General features: G+C 41.3%; 1 pseudogene; it reads right to left on the bottom strand.

Annotated features, from left to right (window-relative positions):
- Positions 1–15,970: 15,970 nt before the first annotated feature.
- Positions 15,971–18,598, bottom strand: LOC124078661 (polypeptide N-acetylgalactosaminyltransferase 1-like; annotated as a pseudogene).
- Positions 18,599–20,360: the final 1,762 nt, after the last annotated feature.

Here is a 20,360-nt window from a genome sequence, read left to right as displayed (position 1 = left end):
AATTAATGATTAGTACCAAAAGGAGAGGGTTGGCAAGAAATCTTGAGTTTGGTGGAGCCCAGTATGGAAGTAGGAATGTATGGGGTCAGTGGGGGATGGGGAGCCTCCAAATGATGTTGAAGACTTTGGAGACTAGTTGAGCAACCTGAGAAGTGAGGGTTGGACCATTTTCTGACTGGATGAAGACAGGAAGTCCAAATCTGGAAATGATCTGCTCAATGAGGATGCTCAGCAGTTTCCCTGGATGTAAGGAAGGCTTCTATCCAACTGTAAGAGAGTGCTATCCTCAAGTCACAAACAAGTTAAATCCTGTGTCAAGGCCTGACCAAAGAGGTAGGGACTGTCCCTGAAGCCTTGGGGTAGGCCTGTCCATGTCAGCTGTTGAGACCTAAAGGAGGTAGGGTCTTCCCATGTGAAGGCAAAGAGGTAATAAGAGTCAGGATGCAGAGGCACTGTAAAGAAATCAGCTTTAAGATCCAGGACTGTAAAGTGAATGGTCAAAGGGGGATATGAGAAAGAAAAGCATGAGGGTTGGAAACCACCAATTGGATGGGAATAACTGCCTCATTAATTAGGTGGAGTTCCTGGACTAAGTGATAGGCTCCTGAGGGTTTTCATACCAGAAATATGGGAGTGTTGCAGTGGGAGTCTTAGGGACCCAAAGAAAATTTAATTTGGTGTTTCAGCTGGATATGGACTGGCTTGTAGTGGGAGGCTATAACCAGCATGGAGATGTCCCAGATCTGGGGATCAACTAGTTCAGGGGGCAATGGCACAGTAGGTACTGTCAGGTTATTAGAGAGGGTAAGAATTAAAGGCAGAAGAAGATGGGTGGTAGTATTCTTGGGGTGTAGTTGGAGGGTGGCTTCTAGTAATTGGAGAACATCTCTGCCTAGGAGAGGAACTGGACAGGATGGAATGACCAGAAGGGTGGGTGAATGGGTGTCCCTCCAGGGCACAGGCCAGCTTAGCAGTTCTGTTTGGGAGAAGGGTTTGTCATCAATCCCCATAACTGAGACCTGGGAAGGAAATAGAGGCCTAGAATGGGCAGGCAAGACTGAATAGGTAGCCCCCGTGTCCACAAGGAAGGTTATGGACTTACCCGCTACCTGGAGCATTACCCTGGGCTCAGCGAGGGTGATAGGGGTCCTCGAGTTCAGGCTTCCTCAGTCTTCTGTGAACCCCAATAGTTCAAGAGAAGGGACCGCCTGACTGGTCATACCCCTGCATAGAGGCACCGAGGAAGGGCCAGCCATAGGGCAGTTGCTCTTCCAATGTCCTGTCTGGTTACAGGTGGGGCATGGCCTGGAAGGAGGCTGTGGGTTTGGGCATTGGCAAGCCCAGTGACCTTTGCATCCACATTTGAAGCAAGCCCTCTGGTGGAGAAGAATGCTGGTTCCCCTCTGAAACTTTTCCTGGAGATGTAGGCCTCAGGGCCGCTGCCAAGGGCTGGGTTTGGGGTGGTACCTTTTTCTGCAATGGAGCCTGCTTCAAAGGCCATTTCCACCAGATCTCAGATAGGGGTCTGAGGGCCCTCCTTAGCTCATTTGAGCTTTTTCTAATATCATGAGCTGATTGAGTAATGAAATGGGTTGCTAACACTGTAGCCCTGGTGGGAGACTCAAGATCCAGCTTAGAATATTAGATGAGAGCCTCTGTAAGGCGGTTGAGAAATAAGGCTGGATTTTCATCAGGATTCTGGGTAATTTCCCTCAGTTTATCGAAGTTAACTACCTTATTAGAAACTACTTGCATGCCTGCTATAAGATATTGGACCATGCGAGCACAGTGACGGCCACCTTGTTGGCCATCTTTTTTTTTTTTTTTTTTAATATTTATTTATTTATTTTAGTTTTTGGCGGACACAACATCTTTGTTTGTATGTGGTGCTGAGGATCGAACCCGGGCCGCAGGCACACCAGGCGAGCGCGCTACCGCTTGAGCCACATCCCCAGCCCCATTGTTGGCCATCTTGATAGTCCCAGTTAGGTTCGGTTAGGGGAACAGCTGCTTCATCTGTGGGGAGAGTCATATCTATTAAACGAATTTGGTCAGCATGATCTCGAGCAGCCTGCTGAATGCAGGCTCGCTCATCTGGGGTCAGAGTAGAGGACAGAACAACATAGACGTTGTGCCAGGTAAGATCATAGGTCTGGGAGAGATCTTGGAATTCCTTAATATAAGCAGAAGAGTCAGCAGAGAAGGACCCAGGACGTTTTTGAATCTGGGAAAGATCTTGAAGCGAAAATGGGACATGTACTTGGACTATCCCTTCAGCACCAGCTACTTCCCTGAGAGGACAAAGGAACTGTGGGTTATCTGATAAGAGGGATCAGTGGGACCGCAGGAGAAGGGAGGGGTGAGTGGGTGGAGGTGATCATGGCTGTAGGAGAGGAGAAAGAGGAGAGGGGTGGAGGGGGAGGGGGAAGGGTGGTATCAGTGGAAGAGGTGGGTGGGAAATCAAGGTGGCAGGAGAGGAAGAAGAGAGTGGGGGAGGTGGAGGAGGAAGGGTCTTATCAGTAGAAGAGGTGAGCAGAATGGGGGAGGAGGAGGCTCAGAGGGATCTGGAGATCCCACCCACTGCAGCAAGGTGGGACCCATTCTGCCTGTGCATCAGAACTGGGGTGGCAAAGGGAGGCATGCACGGGGAGCCAGAGAGGGAGGGAGGAAGGGCGCATGTGTCTGGTGGCCAGGCAGACTGGAAGCGCGCAAACTGGGCTGCCAGCCGCGGCTGCGGCAGGGAGGGGGAGGGGATGCAGTACCGCTGGGAGGGATAGCAGATGGGAAGGACAGGAGCGAAGAGCAAAGGGCAGGTCAGGAGCAGAGAGCAGGGGGCAGGGGGCAGGACGGGAGTGAATCTCAAAAAGCCTGAATGTTGTTTCCCACTTCCCGGTCCGGCGACAGAAATTGTCCAATTCAGTGAGGGTTTAAAATTAACAGTTCCTTCTGGGGGACATTGTGCCCCATTGTCTCAGTGCAGTAAAATACCAGGTGGTTCTTAAATGAGCCCTAACTTGGCAAAATTTGAATATAGACACCCAAAGGACTTTGGGGTCTAAGGAGAGGACTCTGTGTTTCCCATGACCTTTAGGCACCCTCGGGGGTGAGTGGGAGCAGAAGAAGGCATCCCAAATTCTGTCTGCACTCACCTACGGACAGATACAGGCCAGGGCGGAGGTTGAGGCATCCCTACAGCCTCCGCGGGCCCCAGCAGTTGGCCAACCTGGTTGGCGGGGGGCTCTCAGGAGGACTGGGACATCTCCACAGTCCCCGGAGCACTGAACAGGATGGGCAGGGCCTATGGCATGCACGTGACTTACAGATAGACCCCGCAGACAGACAGAAAGGGTCTCGAAGGTCAGGGGAAAGGAGGAACTTACCCTACTCTTGTCGGCCCAGATGAAGGGAGAGGGAAAGAGCCCGGGTTTCCGGCACCAAGATGTCAGATCAGTCGGGACAGGCAATGGCCAAAGGAGGCAGATTTAAAAGGGCCACTGAACGGGCTTTATTGAGATATCACTCCCGGGGGGGAATTTGATCAGACCCACAGAGGGGACAGGGGAAGGGTCTGAGGAGAAACCGCATGGGAGCTCGACCGGACTGGACTTTTATGGGGCTTACAGCAGGAAGGGAATGGCTTGGGACAGGAAAAGGTGTTTCTAGGATCCCTTGCCCCCTTGAAGTTGGTCATGGGAGTTGGCTGAACTCCAGGATTGGCCAGGGGGGTCCTGTTGATTGACAGGCGTTAGTCAGGAGATCTGGCTGATTGACAGGCATTTCTGCCAGCATCTGATTGATGTTCTTTTTCCGTGCGGGCTGCTTTGTTCTAAGTTGCCACTAAGTCGCCACCAAGTCACCGCCACTGACCTAACAGTTATGGACATCTTAACCTGGCAGAAGAAATGTCTAGGCAGCATAGCATTCAGGAGTGGCAAGGGTATTGTTGGTGGCTTTTAGCCAAGTTTATTTTGATATTCAGGAGCAGAAAGCAGAATAGATTTGAAAAACATGGACTTGAAAGGTGGGAGCAAAACTGGGACTAAGGAAGTTGCAGTTTTTAAAGACTTTACCATTACTAAAGAAATGCTAAACTCTTTGCCCAGAACAATAAGAAAGATGACTTGAGAACATCTCAGGTGCTGGCAAGTGCTGGGTTTCTGTTCTTGCGACTAAAAGGCTCAGAGGTCACTCCAGTTAAACTGGGATAACTGGGCTGTGCAAAATAACCACACAAGAGACACAAATACCTTTTTCTTTGGGGTCACTGTGATGGCTCCTCTGACCTTAAGGGTTTGCAGAAAGAGAGAGAGCTAGAGCGAGAGCATGCGCTGACCCCTTTTATTGAGGAGAAGCTATTCAAATGAGGCAAGGGGTCAGGTTTCAGGGGGCTGAGTCTATCTTCATGATGTCCACTGTCAGCAGGTTGACTGACACCTGGGTAGGCCATACCCAAGGGCACAGTGAGAGAAGGGGACACACACAAGGCACTCCCATGGAAGATTCTATCCCAAACAGGGCAAGGGATTATATTACAAAGTAACAGGTGAGTGTAGCTTCACCCATGGGGCAGTAGCAAGACACATCATGCATGAGACACCGACCCTCCCACCCAAGAAGGATGCCACATTTCTATGACTGAGAGCCTCAGCACCCAGCCGGGGAGTGTAACTCAGTCACATGTAAGTTTGGCCTCCCACATATTCCCCCTTTCTTAATATATGAAAAAAAATGTAACTGGGAAATTTTCTTCTTTTTTTTCAGTGGACACAACATCTTTATTTGTATGTGGTGCTGAGGATCGAACCTGGGCTGCATGCGTGCGAGGTGAGCACGCTACCGCTTGAGCCACATCCCTAGCCCTGGGTGCCGCAGTCTGGCTGGGCACAAATCACGAGCCACTGAAGCAGGAACAAACTTTATTTTTAAACTGCAGGAAAACACTTCACACAGGTCCCGGGGAATCCTCCCGAACGCGCCAGGAGGCTTGTCCAGGAACCCCCAGCCGGAAATATCTCTCCCGGAAATCCCTCCTCCTGCACTTCCCCAACCAATGGGAACTCTCGGGGAATCCCCGGAAATCCCCATGAGAACTCCAAAATAGTGCGAGAACTCAAAAGTTGCGGCAGAGGAGGATAGTAATGCCTCGCCTGTCAATCAATACTGTTGGCAAAATGCCAGGGGCCATACAGACTCAGCCGTGGCTCTCAGCATCTCCCCCTTTTTGTTTAATTAAACAACAAGCAATGTGGCTTAGGGACCGTGCCTGTTAGGCAGTCCAATTCAACATATGGTCCTTACCCGTCATCGGATGAACTGACCTCTAGGCGTCAGCCTCCTGTCTTAGGTTGGTACCACTGCAATTGGATCATACCCGTCACTGACTACCGGTCCAGCATACACCCATACTTGTGGATAGGCCTTTGCACCAGTGGGGGGTGAGGTTCTTTGCCTCACCTCTGTTGGCCCCCAAATTTTAGACCATCACTAGTAGAAGGGAGGAGGATGCAAAATGCCATGACACTAAGCCAATTGAGGGCTCCTTTGAAAAATTGTACCACCGGTGACACCATCAGCAAAAATACTCCAGCACTACCACAATTCGCTGTACCAACAGATAGTTCACAATGCATACAAATGATACATAGTCCAGGCAAGGTCTGCAAGCAATTCAAAGCAGAGGAATCTGTCAATATGTCCATTTCCTCCCAAAGTAAATCAACTCCTTAATTGAGCATTACTTGTTGAGTTATTATTCATTGATGCATCAGTTTTTACAGTTTGTTGTGATAACTATCGAAGAAGCTGTAGTTTGGTTTTATCTTTGTCTTCACCGGCACTGGGATGAAGATAGGAATTCTGGCAATGATGCTAAGAAAAAAATTATGTAACATTCCAACAGGCACTAAGAAAACAATTTTTTGAACAATTTACATTATCCTGAACAGAATTATTAAATATAATGAGAAGGAAAGGTGAAAGTAAACAAACAGATCTGTTAACCTCCTTATTTGTTCACATATTAAAACAATTTTCAACAGCTGTTTACCCAATCTAAATTAAACCATTAAAATCACGTGAATAAAAAAATTCGGATCCATTTATTCATGAGCGCTCCTCATATATGATATATGGACATACGCACATAAAGACATACAACACAAAACAGAAGTGTGCACACATAACATACAACACATAAGACAATAGTAAAGGCCTTGTAGCTTTACCTAGGTGAAATCTCCATTGCAATGCTTAAAAACTCCACAGTCAAATAATAAAACTGATCAGAAAAACATTAACCTAGGTCTGTATGAGCTCAAAAATAAAATAGAACTTTATGATGTGGGAAAAGGCAAATAATAAAATAAATATTGAAAAAAGCATCCTGGTTAATCACTGTCGCAGATGTAAGAATAGCCAAACTGGAGTTCTGGATATCAGCTGTTATGGATTTGAGTCAAATCATCTTCCTTTTGGCCTGTAGAAATTGTTTTAGTTAATCTCTCTGGAATCCAAATCGGCTGCTGTTCTCCCTGTGGAAAAACACAAACAGAACCCCGACTCCAGACAATCACTGGGTCAGGACCTTTCCATTGTCCTGTTAGAATATCCTTCCAAAGTACCTTAGGCTTATGTACATTTTTTGGACACATATGCCTTTCCGCAGCACTAAGCCCTGAGGAATCCAAATTTAAAAAGTTTAGAGTAAAAAGGGTTATTTTAAGTTTATCTTTGGGTGACATATACCCCTTTCCAATTCCCTCTTTTTGCTTTAGTAAGTACATTTTAATAGTTTGATGAGCTCTTTCAACTATGCCTTGTCCCTGTGGATTCTATGGAATTCCTGTTATATGAGTAATGCCAAATGATGAGCAAAATTGTTTAAAAGAGGTAGAAATATAACCAGGACCATTATCTGTTTTTAACTGTTTTGGAACGCCCACAGTGGCAAAATTTTGTAAGCAATGAGCTATAACATCTTTAGTTTTTTCTCCGGAATGAAGGGAGCCCATCAAAAATCCGGAAGAAGTATCAACTGTAACATGCAAATATTTTAATTTTCCAAATTCTGGCAAGTGTGTGACGTCCATCTGCCAAATATGGTTAGGTATCAGTCCTCTAGGATTGACTCCAAGATTAACTTGTGGTAAAAAGGTCACACAATTTTGACATTGTTTTATTATTTGTCTAGCTTGTTCCTTAGTTATTTTAAAACGCTTTTGTAAAGTATTAGCATTGACATGGAACCTTTTATGAAAATGTGTAGCTTCTTCTAGTGTAGAGAAAATATGTATGTCATGTGTAGTTTTATCTGCTAAATCGTTGCCCAAACTAAGGGCTCCAGGCAATCCTGTATGTGCTCTGATATGTCCTATAAAGAATGGATCTTTTCTGTCCCAGATTACACTTTGTATAGCAGAAAACAAAGAGAAAACAGTAGAGGAAGGGGAAATCCTGCCAGCATCTTCAAGGGATACTATAGCATTAACTACATACTGACTATCAGAGAATAAATTAAATACAGAATCTTTAAACATCACAAAAGCTTGTAAAACTGCATTAAGCTCTACCTTTTGAGCTGATTGTTTGGGTACTAAAAATGTAAAAGTTTGATCAGGGGTAACTACTGCTGCTGTACCATTATTTGACCCATCAGTGAATACATTTGGAGCATTCATGATAGGGGTTTTTCTTGTCATTTTTGGAAAAACTACAGGATGCTTAGACCAAAAAGACAACAAAGGATTAGATGGTAAGTGATTATCAAATGAAACATTAGATTTACACATGATTACTGCCCAAGTATTTAACTCATTAGCTAACTCATCAATTTGATCCATAGTATATGGAGTAATAATTTTATTGGGAGAAATTCCAAACACTCCCTTTGCTGCTTTTATTCCTTTGAGTATTAATTGTCCTACAGCCTCAGGATACCTAGTAAGAATAGTGTTAGGAGAATAAGATAAATGTATCCACAATAATGGACCTTCTTGCCAAAATACTCCTGTAGGAATATTTTTTGTTGGTATTACAATAAATAATAAAGGCAAAGTTATATCAATTCTATCCAAATGCATATTTTCCATATATGTTTCAATAATTTTTAATGCCTTTCTTGCTTCAGGCGTTAACATGCGGGGTGAATTTGGATCTGATGGACCTTTTAGGATATCAAATAAAGGTCCCAACTCTCCTGTTGGTATGCCTAGATAAGGCCTTATCCAATTTATGTCTCCTAATAACTTTTGAAAGTCGTTAAGTGATTTGAGTTGATCTACTCGTATTTGAATTTTTGGTGGACGGACCATGGTTGAGGATAATAGAACTCCTAAATAATTAATTGGAAAATTTAATTGTACTTTATCTATTGCTATCTCTAGATTATAATTTTTTAATAAATTTGTAAGTGTGGCATAACATTCTAGCAATGTGTTTTTATCTTTGTGTGCTAACAATACATCATCCATATAGTGAAATATTTGTAGTTTAGGATTTTGATTTCTAAGTGGCTGGATTGCTTTGTTAACATAAATTTGACACATAGTTGGGCTGTTAGCCATCCCTTGAGGGAGTACTTTCCATTCATATCTCTGATCAGGACCTTCATGATTCAGTGCAGGGATAGTAAATGCAAAATGTGGACTATCCTCAGGATGAATTGGAATTGAAAAAAAAAACAATCTTTAATATCTATAGCTAAAACGTACCAGGTTTTTGGCAAAGCAGACAATTGAGGAATCCCTGATTGAGCAGGTCCCATAATAACCATCTCATTATTAATGGCTCTTAAATCTTGCAATAATCTCCATTTACCAGATTTCTTTTTAATGACAAAAATGGGAGTATTGTAAGGAGATACAGAAGGTTGTATATGTCCCTCCGCTAATTGTTGTTTGACCAGGTCATGGGCTGCTTGTATCTTTTCTTTAGTCAGGGGCCACTGAGGAACCCATACTGGTCTATCTGATTTCCAAGTAATTTTTATTGCCTCAGTGACCCCTTCTGAAAACCCAGTCCATGTCTATTTATTCCCTGATCTATCTGAATTGGTGCTGCTATGCCTTGTTCTCCTAATCTTTTTTCTTTCCTGAAACCTTGTCTTGCCCTAATAGTGGGCGCATTTGGATTGATGTTATTTGTTAATGTCAAACCTAATTGATCTAGGACATCTCGTCCCCATAAATTTATAGGAAGATGATCCAATACATATGGCTGTATAGTTCCTTCACATCCTTCAGGATCCTTCCAATCTAATACCATTGCACTTCTATGGGGATTAGTCGCCACTCCTAGGCCTCGAAGCGTTTGAGTGGCTTGTTGTAATGGCCAATGTTTTGGCCATTCTTGACGAGATATGATGCTAAGGTCTGCACCTGTATCCAGTAGTCCATTAAATTCATGTCCTTGAATATTTAGTTTTAGCATGGGACGAGAATCTAAATTTAAAGACAGCATAGCCCAATCTACACCTGTGGAGCCTAATCCCCTGGAACCTCTTTCTATAGTACTACTGGAAAATTTATCATGTAGGCTGGGTATTATTAATAACTGTGCTATTCTATCTCCTGGTGAAATTACTGATATACCCTTTGGAGAGCTAGCTATAATTTTTATTTCACCTTCATAATCGGGATCAATTACCCCGGGACTTATCATAAGTCCTTTTAGCATAGAAGAACTGCGTCCTAACAATAAGCCTACTGTTCCTTGGGGAAGAGGTCCTTTTACTCCTGTGGGAATGATTTGAACTCCCATCTCTGGAGTTAGTACTGCTCTGGCGGAGGCGCAGATGTCCAACCCTGCACTTCCTCTGGTTCGTCTGATGAGAGATCTGATGGATAATGTGTCCTGGGCACTACCCTGATGGTGTTGCTGGGTTCCTCCATGGTGTTTCTGGGTTCCTCCAGTGCCCCGTACATTTGTGGTCGTGGGCCCCGGAGCATTGGGCCCCCCTGTCCGTTTTTTGGCAATGGAGCTCGATGCCTTTCTCCACGATATCGTGGGTAAACACTTGGTCCTTGTCTGTTTTTTGATAACGGAATACCCTCTATGTTGGTTTGAGAACGGCATTCATTAGCCCAATGTTTCCCTCTACAGCATCGTGGGCAAATACCCGGTATTCTATTCGTTTGATATCTAGCTTTGTTAAACCCTCCTCCTATGGGGCAACTCCTTTTAAAATGTCCTGTTTGATCACAATTATAGCATGTTTTTGGCCTGGCATCTAAAGCCTGTTGTACTGCTGCTAAGACTTGCCCTTGTTCATTAATGTCTCTACATAATTTAATATATGTGTTTAAATCTTCATGTCTCCATGGTCTAATGACCTCTCTGCAACAACGATTTGCTTGGTCATAAGCCAGTTGTTTTATAAATGGCATTGCCTGTTCTGTATCCCCAAAAATTCTGGAAGCTGCTTGAATAAGCCTATCTACAAATTCAGCGTAAGGTTCATTAGTTCCTTGTATTACCTTAGATAATTGACCTTGTAAACCTCCATGCCCCTGTAAAGTTTTCCATGCCCTAACCGCATCTACAGCAATTTGTGCGTATACGCCAGGATCATATTCAATTTGTTGCCGTTGACCCTCATAAGGCCCTTTTCCTAACAACATATCTAGATTTCTTTGAGGGTAACCGGCTGGTGCATTTCGTCTGGCTGTCTCCCTGCAAAATTCCTCATTGGCAACCTTCCATAACAAATATTGTCCTCCATTTAGCACAGATTTACACATACTAGCCCAATCTGCTGGCGTCATGTCCAAGTTGGTAATGGATTCGACCATGCTTACAGTGAACGGTGCTTGAGTACCATAGGTTGTTACAGCCTCCTTTAACTGCTTCACTGTTTTGAAATCTAAAGCACGGTGAATTCGCTGCCCTCCTGCCTGCTCAAGTACAGGGCATGCTAATCTTTGAGGTCCTGTCTCAGGATCCCATCTATCAACTACGGGGTTTGAGGGCCACTCAGCTATCTCCATAGGGGGAGCTGTTGGTTGAATTACACCCTCTGGTGATAGAACGGTGTTAGTAGCAGCCTCCTGTTGTAGCTTTTTCCCTAATAGCTGTTTCTCCTCTAAGCTTTCTTCCTTTAAATTTTCTTCCTCTGTCTGACTAGCTTGAGAGACCTTCTCTTTTGCTTGATCTAAAATGTCTTTCTCCATGGTCTGAACCTCTAACAATTTACTTAACACTCTTTCAGTTTGTTTTTTACTAATTTCTAATCTGTTATAAAGATAACGCAACCCAGTAAGATAACACAAAACAAAACCGAAACAGGATGAAACAAAAACGGAACAAAAAATCGTTGTATCAATTTTCCTATTTTCTTGACATGTGCATTTGTGGTCTATTTCTATCTCTTCCTCAGGGGCGAACAACTTCAAACCTTGAGCCAACCATTTTTCCCAATCTGCCTGAGAAAATTCTAGGGATAGGCAGCTTGAAACAAACACAAAACAAATCAAAACAAGAACACATTGTTTTTTAAAATGGTCGCCCATTCTCTCGCCTTCCCTTAGGGGCAAGCAATTTCACTTACCCCGAAGCTTCAGACGTTCCCCGAACGGGCCGCCAAATGCCGCAGTCTGGCTGGGCACAAATCACGAGCCACTGAAGCAGGAACAAACTTTATTTTTAAACTGCAGGAAAACACTTCACACAGCTCCCGGGGAATCCTCCCGAACGCGCCAGGAGGCTTGTCCAGGAACCCCCAGCCGGAAATATCTCTCCCGGAAATCCCTCCTCCTGCACTTCCCCAACCAATGGGAACTCTCGGGGAATCCCCGGAAATCCCCATGAGAACTCCAAAATAGTGCGAGAACTCAAAAGTTGCGGCAGAGGAGGATAGTAATGCCTCGCCTGTCAATCAATACTGTTGGCAAAATGCCAGGGGCCATACAGACTCGGCCGTGGCTCTCAGCACTGGGAATTTTTCTTTCAGTCACTTGACTCTTGGTCCAAGGTCATCATGATCTGCTCTTGAAACACAAAAAGAATTAGTAGAAGACATATTATCTTCATAACACAATAATCTGGATTATTATTACTTTGCCAAACACTCATCAGAAGATTTTTAACCTTTTCCCAATTTTACTGAGACACATTGTGTTTGGCCATAGTAACAAGACATTTTCATTGCCATGGCATTTAGGCCTTTCCATAAACCATAGAGCAAAGGGCTCACTCACATTATTTATTTCTCTCCATAAACCATAGAGCAAAGGGCTCACTCACATTATTTATTACATTGTCTTCTAGATCACCATTACTTAGTTCTCATCCTTCCATCAGCATTTATCTGACCATGAAGGATCTTGGAAGTAATTTAAGTGAAACATTAAGAAAATCCATACATTGTAAGTTTTAAGATATAGCCACAAAGGCTGCAATTGAATAAGCAAGGAATAATATTTAAAGTAGTCACTTCAGGGATTATGAGACCAGCAGTTTTCCTAGGTCTGGTTAATTGACATATACCTGTTTTAAAGCCTGAATATTAACTTCAGCATATTATAGCTCTGAAATATTAGCTGGCAATAATTAATGATACAATAAGTTGTATTCTTACAGGCTACAGGGTATTTATCATTTTTTTTCTTAACTCTCACATTTAAGGAGTTAATTAGGTCTGTCAGTAATATAAATACTTTTGGAAAAATCTATTTTAATAATCTTCCCAACAATTGTCCATATAGGTAAATGTAGTCACTAAAGTCCAGCATAATTGGCTGGCTTGGGTTTTTTATCTGTTGTTTAGCATACATTTCTGTATTTGGTGTGGTCAGTTTGTTGTTTGGCTACTTTGGCTACCTCAGTCATGGGAGCTGGTGATAACTGGCTAATAACAAACCTCAAGTCGATGTCCAGTAGCTCAGTTTCTTTTTGGAATGCACACAACTGTTACAGGGTTTGAGTGGGGCATGCCCATCAATCATACATATGCAAGATAATATCCATAAGCCAATCATCTTTTGCCTAATGTAATCACACTGTGAGGAAACTCTAAATGCTCATAGTGTTAGTTGCAACTGAAGGCTATTCTAACATTTTCTCCCCTTTATTAAATTTATTGCTAAAGGAGAACCCTGATGAGAGAAAAAAGAAAAAGGGAAAAGGCATAGAAAAAAATGAGAAGAACCAAGAAAGAGAAAAGCCTCCAGATGTGGCCCATTCCTGTAGCTGCATTTGTTTCCTGCTGTGGTGAGCAGGCAGTCACTGTTGACTAGGTCTCTGTCACTTGGGTTCTGATCTGAGCTGGATGTGGGGAATAAAGCACCCATGGGGGCAGGAGACCTCTCTCATAAGGGGTAAAGAATTAGGCCTTTGCACCAGTGTGGGGGGGTGAGATTCTGTGCCTCACCTCTGTTGGCCCCCAAACTTTCTCCTGATGGACCCTCTGTGACTGTGCCTGTCTTAGGTTGTCCCTCCCTTGAGGAATCTTACCTGTCATTACTAACCAGCCAAACAGGGCCAAACAGGATGATTGAGTGTGCAAGGCATTGTCCCTGTGAGGGCTCTCTGTCTCCTTGATAGATAATGTCCTCGTGGCCTCCACACCAGCATTTACCTTAGGATCAACAAACTCAGGTTTCTTCTCCATGGAGGGCCCAGCTCACAGCACTGGGCTGGAGAGACTGCATTCAGGAAGGAAGAAGAAAGGCCATCAACAGACAAACAGTAATATTGTGACAAAGCCAAAAGACAGATAGATGAAAAGGAGAGCAGTGCTAAGACTCAGGGCATAATCCCTCATAGAGAACTGACCCTTAGTTGGCGTTACTTACATCTGGTCCATAGCCACCATACATACGGATGCGGAACAATCAGTTATTTAACACTGTCTTTTTCTCAAAAGATACTTCCAGACAGTCTGTTTACCATAGAATCAATATATAGGTATAACTGACCATTACAGTCAGGACAATCTAGTTTTATGGGTGGACTTTCCAGTTCACACTGCAAGACACATTAAAGGTGGACCTGTAAAATGGGTACATACCAGTCTTTTCATAATTTTTATTTACCTGACAAGCTCATGAAGCTGCATGGCTGTAAACTCTGTAGCTGGAAATTTACCTTCCTGATCCAGGTTTCTCAGTCATTATTATGATGAGTGATTTAAACTCTCCTTTGATATCTGATTTAATTCACTGAGTCACGTTCAGTAACATTAAGACTCTCAATATTACAATTTAAGAAAAAACTTTAAAATATTTTGTAAAATCTAGTGTCTCTCTGGGGTCCTGTATTCCCCCCTTTTTTATTTAATAAAATTGAGTAAAGGCTTGGCATAAGTCATAGTATTATAAGTTTAAGTTATAGATAATAGTACAAGTATTTAAATATAAGAATAGATTTACCTTTTATTGATTATTATAATTTTCCAATATATACTAGTTGATCTATCCTAACAATTTAGAAAGAACCCTAAATCTTTTTGACAGAAGATCTCAAAATCTCTATAATTTAGAATATTATCCTTTAAATAGGTATCTTTTAATTGCCTTTACAAAATATGATTAAGGTTATCTTTTAGTGTAGGGAGCAGTATATAAATCTTACTGTATTTTTTATGGACAATAGGTTTAGTCAGAGAACTTATATAATATCAATGAATTTTTAAAGTTTGTAAACTTTATTGTTTAAAAGTTGTTTACAACTTTAATTTGGAGAACCTCAGTCCTAATAAAATCTCATAATTACCTAACAAAATATATAAAAATCAACAGAGTCTTAGTATCTTAGAGTCAATCAAATTTAGTCTCTAAGGACAATTGTTAAAATCAGGATTTAAGTTAGTAGTTCAATATACTTAGTGTTTAATCAACGATGTGAATTTATTTACCAAAATTAATCTTTGTCTTAAACAGTAAGAATTATTAGACAAAAGGATCTTTTTTTAAGGAAATAAACTTACATTTTAGTAGGTGTTTATCATGTCAAAATATGGACAAAATCTTAGCTCACATCAGTATAGTTAAATTAGGAAAATAGCCTGAAATATCCTTGAATTAATCAGTTAAAATTTTTATAGTCAGTCCAGTATATATAAATCTTTTTTTAATTGTTTTAACTTTTTACATCATCTGTTTAAATAATATAAAAATCTTTTTTATTTAGGAAAATACTTTTATCATTGAAATGAATATAAAGACCTTGTTTTACCCAAAGATGATTTCTTTCTTCATTTTAAGATCCAATGTGTGCTTTCTCTTTCTTGACGCATCTTTTTTTTTTTTTTTAAGAATTTTTTTCTGGTTATACTTTGGAACAATTCTGAAAACCTTAGAATCTATAAACGAATTATTGTACTTTGATAAGAAATATCAATGAAAATATAGTTAAAATCCTTAGATATTTTGTAGACAGAATTATATTTTTTTATCATCTTATGAGTTTGAACAATAACTTTGAGAATTAGAAACTACTTGAAAATTGTATTTTCACTTAAAAGTAAATTTATAGTAAATACATTTATCTCAAATATCTGTAACTGAAAAGGCAGAGTATCTGATAAATGTACATATAAAACATATAAATTATGGGTTTTCTTTTTTTTTATTTTCAGTCAAATTTTATTTAAAAAAAGCAGCAGATCAACATTACAATTCAAGAATCTAATCTAAATATGTACTTGACAATGAAGCACATCTGAGTATGGAGTGAAAAAGGTTTTCCAAAAGAAAACATCAAATATATTATCTCCAAATACCCAAATTATAAACCACTCCTTGAAAGCCTTTTGTTAAATGGAATCATAAAGAACTGAAGATTTATTGCTGTAAAAACAAATCTGTAGTACAGTAGTATGAATCTTGGGTAATAAGCATAATCAGCTGAATCAAGTTAGGAAGGTGAAAATGTGGTAAGAATGTGTGTGTGTGTGTGTGTGTGTGTGTGTGTGTGAGAGAGAGAGAGAGAGAGAGAGAGAGAGAGAGAGAATATGAGAATGAGAGAGAAAAGGGAGGGAGGGAGGGAGAGAAACAGACAGAAGACCGAGACTGTAAGCCAGTTGACCCAAGAACAACTGAGATATCTAACTTGTTCAGTTGAGACCAGGCATCATGTTAATTCTCCATTTTTTAGACGGCAATTAAAAGTCACAATTCCAACAGCCCACAAATCAAATAAAAATATTGTAGAAAGAAATTAAAACTATGTTCAAAGAGCTTTTTCTCCCAGCTCATTTTCACCACCCCAAGGAAAATAAAAGCATCCATGACTATCACAGATGAAAATAAAATGAAGGTCATTGGAATCAGTCATTTTTTCCCCACTGAGGTATAAAATCTATATAGAAATTTGATACTATACTATAACTAATTGTACTTCTCATAGTTCTGTTTTAATTTTGTTTAAACCCTGTTTAATATAGTTTTTTAATGTAAAAATGTTGTTTTCATGATTCTGTATCTGGTTTCAGTTCTTTTTCATTTGCTTTTATGTCAGTGTTTAATATACTGGCTACCAGTTCTAATCAGGAAAAAAGTCTTGGTAATCTCTTCATTGACAGCACACTCAGCAGAAATTACTGATGTGCAAGCAAACCATAAAAGGTGCAGCTCTCCAGAAAGCACATTTTGTTGACTGTTTCACTGTCTGAATATTCTTTTCCATGATTCTTGATGAAAGACTCTTTCAATCTTGTAAACATCAGTGTGCACAGTCTCACTACTATGCAGTTTCACATCCTTGGACAGGAAGGCTGGTTCACAGCTAGTGAAAAGCTAGAGGAGTCTGAGTTTTAATGGCTGATAAATCTTACATCCCACAGAGGAGGAAAGCACTTTTCCTTTTTTGCTACTTAAGAATGTGGCAGAAACGTATGCTGAGGTAGCCCAGTCAATCCTTATTTTTTTCTTTTTTTAAAAATTTGGTCTCAGAATATTTCTGGAAGGGTAACATTTCGAAGAAGCCACTGCTGGGACCGGCTTCCACTGCAGTCTCTAATGCTGGGCACCTGGCTGTCCTCTTCCATTGCTTTATCCAGGCACTGATTACTGTTCACATGCTGCAGGGTTAATTTCACTGGGTCATAGTCCCAGAGCTGGTTGCCTTTTAGGTGATGGCACTTGAGCATGGTAACTGGGCCATTAAGTTTGGAAACATCTAAGCAAATGTCATCTGTTCTAATTTCTTTATTGGCAGTATAAGAGAAAACCTGATTGCCTCCCATACCATGACAATTAAAAATTCCAACTTTTTCATTCTCTTTTCTAGCCATGTTATCTAGACACTGATTTGTTTCCACATTTCGTATCTCTCCCAATGAAAAATAGTGATGTGGAATTTGAGAATCAGGGTAAATATTCTCTAGGTACCAAGAAAAAGGTTTGCATTGTAGTTTGTGTCTTAGACCAAGTCTTGATGATATATCCCCATAATCTACCTTTGTAACACCTGGAGAAATTATATAGAAGAAATTCTTGAATTCATCCATCCATACTTCTGCAAGTCATCTGTTATTTTTATTGATAATTTGCCCTGTGCCTCCTGGAAATGTGTATGGGGTAGCCTTCCAAAACACATGTCCAACATGTTTGATGCCTAAGGCTTTGGATATCCCCTGAATGACAGCTGCCTTAAAGGCTGCTCCATTATCACTCTGCAGACTTTGAGGCAACCCAAATCGTGGGATTATTTCCTGTAATAATACCTTGACTACCTCTCCTGCTTGTTCAGTTCAGGAGGGATAGGCTTCAGTCCATCCAGTAGAAGTATCTATCATAACCAATAAATATTGAAATCCATTACTCTTAGGCATATGGGTAAAATCAAGTTGCCAGTCTTCCCCAGGGAACTGTCCCATCCTTTGTAATCCTGGGGGCTTTTTGGCAGAATTAAGTGGATTATTTCTTTGGCATGTTTCACAGGCTTTGACTATTTGGTGGATAGTCTTTGAAAGATCCTTTCCTTCAAATATCTCTCGGGTTAATTTGAGAGTATTTTCTTCTCCTAGGTGGAAAGATTGATGTAAGGTATGTAAAATCTTCCACTGGGAATTAGCAGGAAAATAAAGTTTGTCATCTTTCATTTGAATCCACCCAGAGGATAAAAGAATACCTCCTTTAGATAGTGCCTTGTTAGTTTCCTCCTGGGTGTATTGAAGTCTTATCTATGGGGGAGGGCCTGTCCATATCAAAGGGGCTAAGGTAGTTATCTGTGAATTTCCCTTAGCAGCCTCTTTGGCTTGTTGGTCTGCTAGTCTGTTCTCTTCTGTTATCTCATCTATCCCTTCCTGATGTCCTTGGCAATGAATTACTGCTACCTCTTTGGGTAAATGGACAGCCTCTAGCAGTCTTAAGATTTGCTTATATTTCTTTATAGACATTCCCCCAGTCATTTGAAATCCTCTGTCCTTCCAAATTGCTGCATGTGCATGCAGGATTAGGTAGGCGTATTTAGGATCAGTATAAATATTAATTCTCTGTTGTTTCCCTATTTCCAGTGCTCTCATTAGGGCTATCAATTCAGCTAGTTGTGAGCTTGTGCCTGGGAGCAAAGATTGTGCCTCTATGGTGTCATGTAAGGTCACCACGGCATATCCAGCTTTGCGTTCTCCTTGTTCCATAAAGGAACTCCCATCTGTGAACATGGTGAGGTCTGGATTGTATAGGGGAAGGTTTTGAAGGTACTTCCAAGCTGAGTAATTTATAGCTAGGACATGTTGGCAGTCATGTTCAGGATTTCCCTCTAATTTCTCTGGGAGGAAGGTAGCTGGGTTTAAATTATAACAAGTCCTTATTTGAGTTACAGGTCCTTCTAAAAGTAGGGTTTGATATTTTAGAAGGCGATTGTCTGAGAGCCATAGTTCACCTTTTATATTTAAAATTCCTGAGAGATCATGGGAGGTGTAGACTATAAGGTCTCTTCCCAGGGTGATTTTAATTGCCTCAGGGACTAGCAAGGCCACAGCTGCTACTACTCTCAAACAATGAGGCCATCCTGGAGACACTAGATCAAGCTCCTTACTGAGATAAGCTACTGGCTGTTGAACTGGTTCTTTCTTTTGTGTGAACACTCCTAGGGCTATTCCTCTTCTTTCAGTAACAAATATGTTGAATTTTTGTTCAGTGGGTAAGCTGAGGGCAGGGGCTTGGAGTAAGGCCCCTTTCAATGCCTTAAAGGCTTTAATCTGTTCTGGTTCCCCTATGAGGGAAGTTGTTCCTTGGCATAGTGTCTCTTTGAGGAGGCCATGGAGAGGTTTAGCTATTTCCCCATATCCAGGGATCCAAAGCCTACAATATCCAGTTATCCCTAGGAAGCCTCTAAGTTGTCTTATGGTTTGAGGTAGAGGATATTGTCCTATAGGGGTTATTCTTTCTGGTCCTAGCTTGTGAGTTCCTTGAGACAGCTGTAATCCTAAATATTGAACTTGTTCTTGGCATAATTGAGCTTTTTTCTTTGAGACTTTATAACCCTTATCAGCTAAGAAGTTTAAAACTCTTTAGTAGCATTTTGACATTCTTTTTTAGCAGAGGCACACAAAAGTATGTCATCTACATATTGTAGGACAGTCAGAGATGTCTTATCTCTGAACTCTGTTAAATTCTTAGCTAGGGTTTGGCCAAACAAATGAGGGCTGTCTCTAAAACCTTGGGGTAATACATTCCATGTTAGTTGAGATCCACTATCTGGCTCTTCAAAGGCAAACAGGTATTGTGATTGGGAGTCTAAGGGTATACAAAAAGGCATCATTTAAATCTAACACAGTAAACTAAGCAGTGGTTGCTGGAATCAGAGATAACAGAGTGTATGGATTAGGAACCATAGGGTGGAGAGAAACAACTACTTAATTAATTATTCTCAGGTCCTGAACTAGTCGCCATTCTCCATTGGGTTTTTGAATTCCTAAAATGGGTGTGTTACATGGGCTATTGCAGGACACTGTCTTTTGAGGTTCTGAATGATCTTCAATAAGCCCTTTTTTGCCTCTGGGTGTAGGGGATATTGTCTCTGATGTGGAAAGACAGAAGGGTCCTTTAAGACTATTTTGATTGGAACTGCACTTTTTGCCCTTCCAATTTTGCCTTCAGTAGCCCACACTTCAGGGTTTATATCACATTCTAATAAAGGCAAACATAATGGTCCTCTCAGTCCTAAATTCATTGTAATGGACGTCTGAAGTTTTGAAAGTAAGTCCCTTCCCACTAAAGGGGTAGGACATTCTGGGGTTATCAGAAATGCATGAGAAAACATCACCCCACCCCACTCACAACTCAGTGGGGGAGTAAACCTTCTGGTAATAGTCCATCCAGACACCCCTTGTATGGTTACAGTATTAGAGGAAAGGGGTCCGGGATAAGAGGTGAGCAAAGAATAACTGGCGCCAGTATCTAAGAGGAAGTTGACCTCTC

The sequence above is a fragment of the Marmota monax genome, unplaced genomic scaffold, assembly GCF_021218885.2.
Source record: "Marmota monax isolate L192 unplaced genomic scaffold, Marmota_monax_Labrador192_F-V1.1 WCK01_AAM20220418_F8-fsc00009, whole genome shotgun sequence".
Classification (NCBI taxonomy): Eukaryota; Metazoa; Chordata; class Mammalia; order Rodentia; family Sciuridae; genus Marmota; species Marmota monax.
The sequence above is the reverse complement of the archived record's forward strand: the minus strand, read 5'-3'. Positions and strand labels throughout refer to the sequence as shown.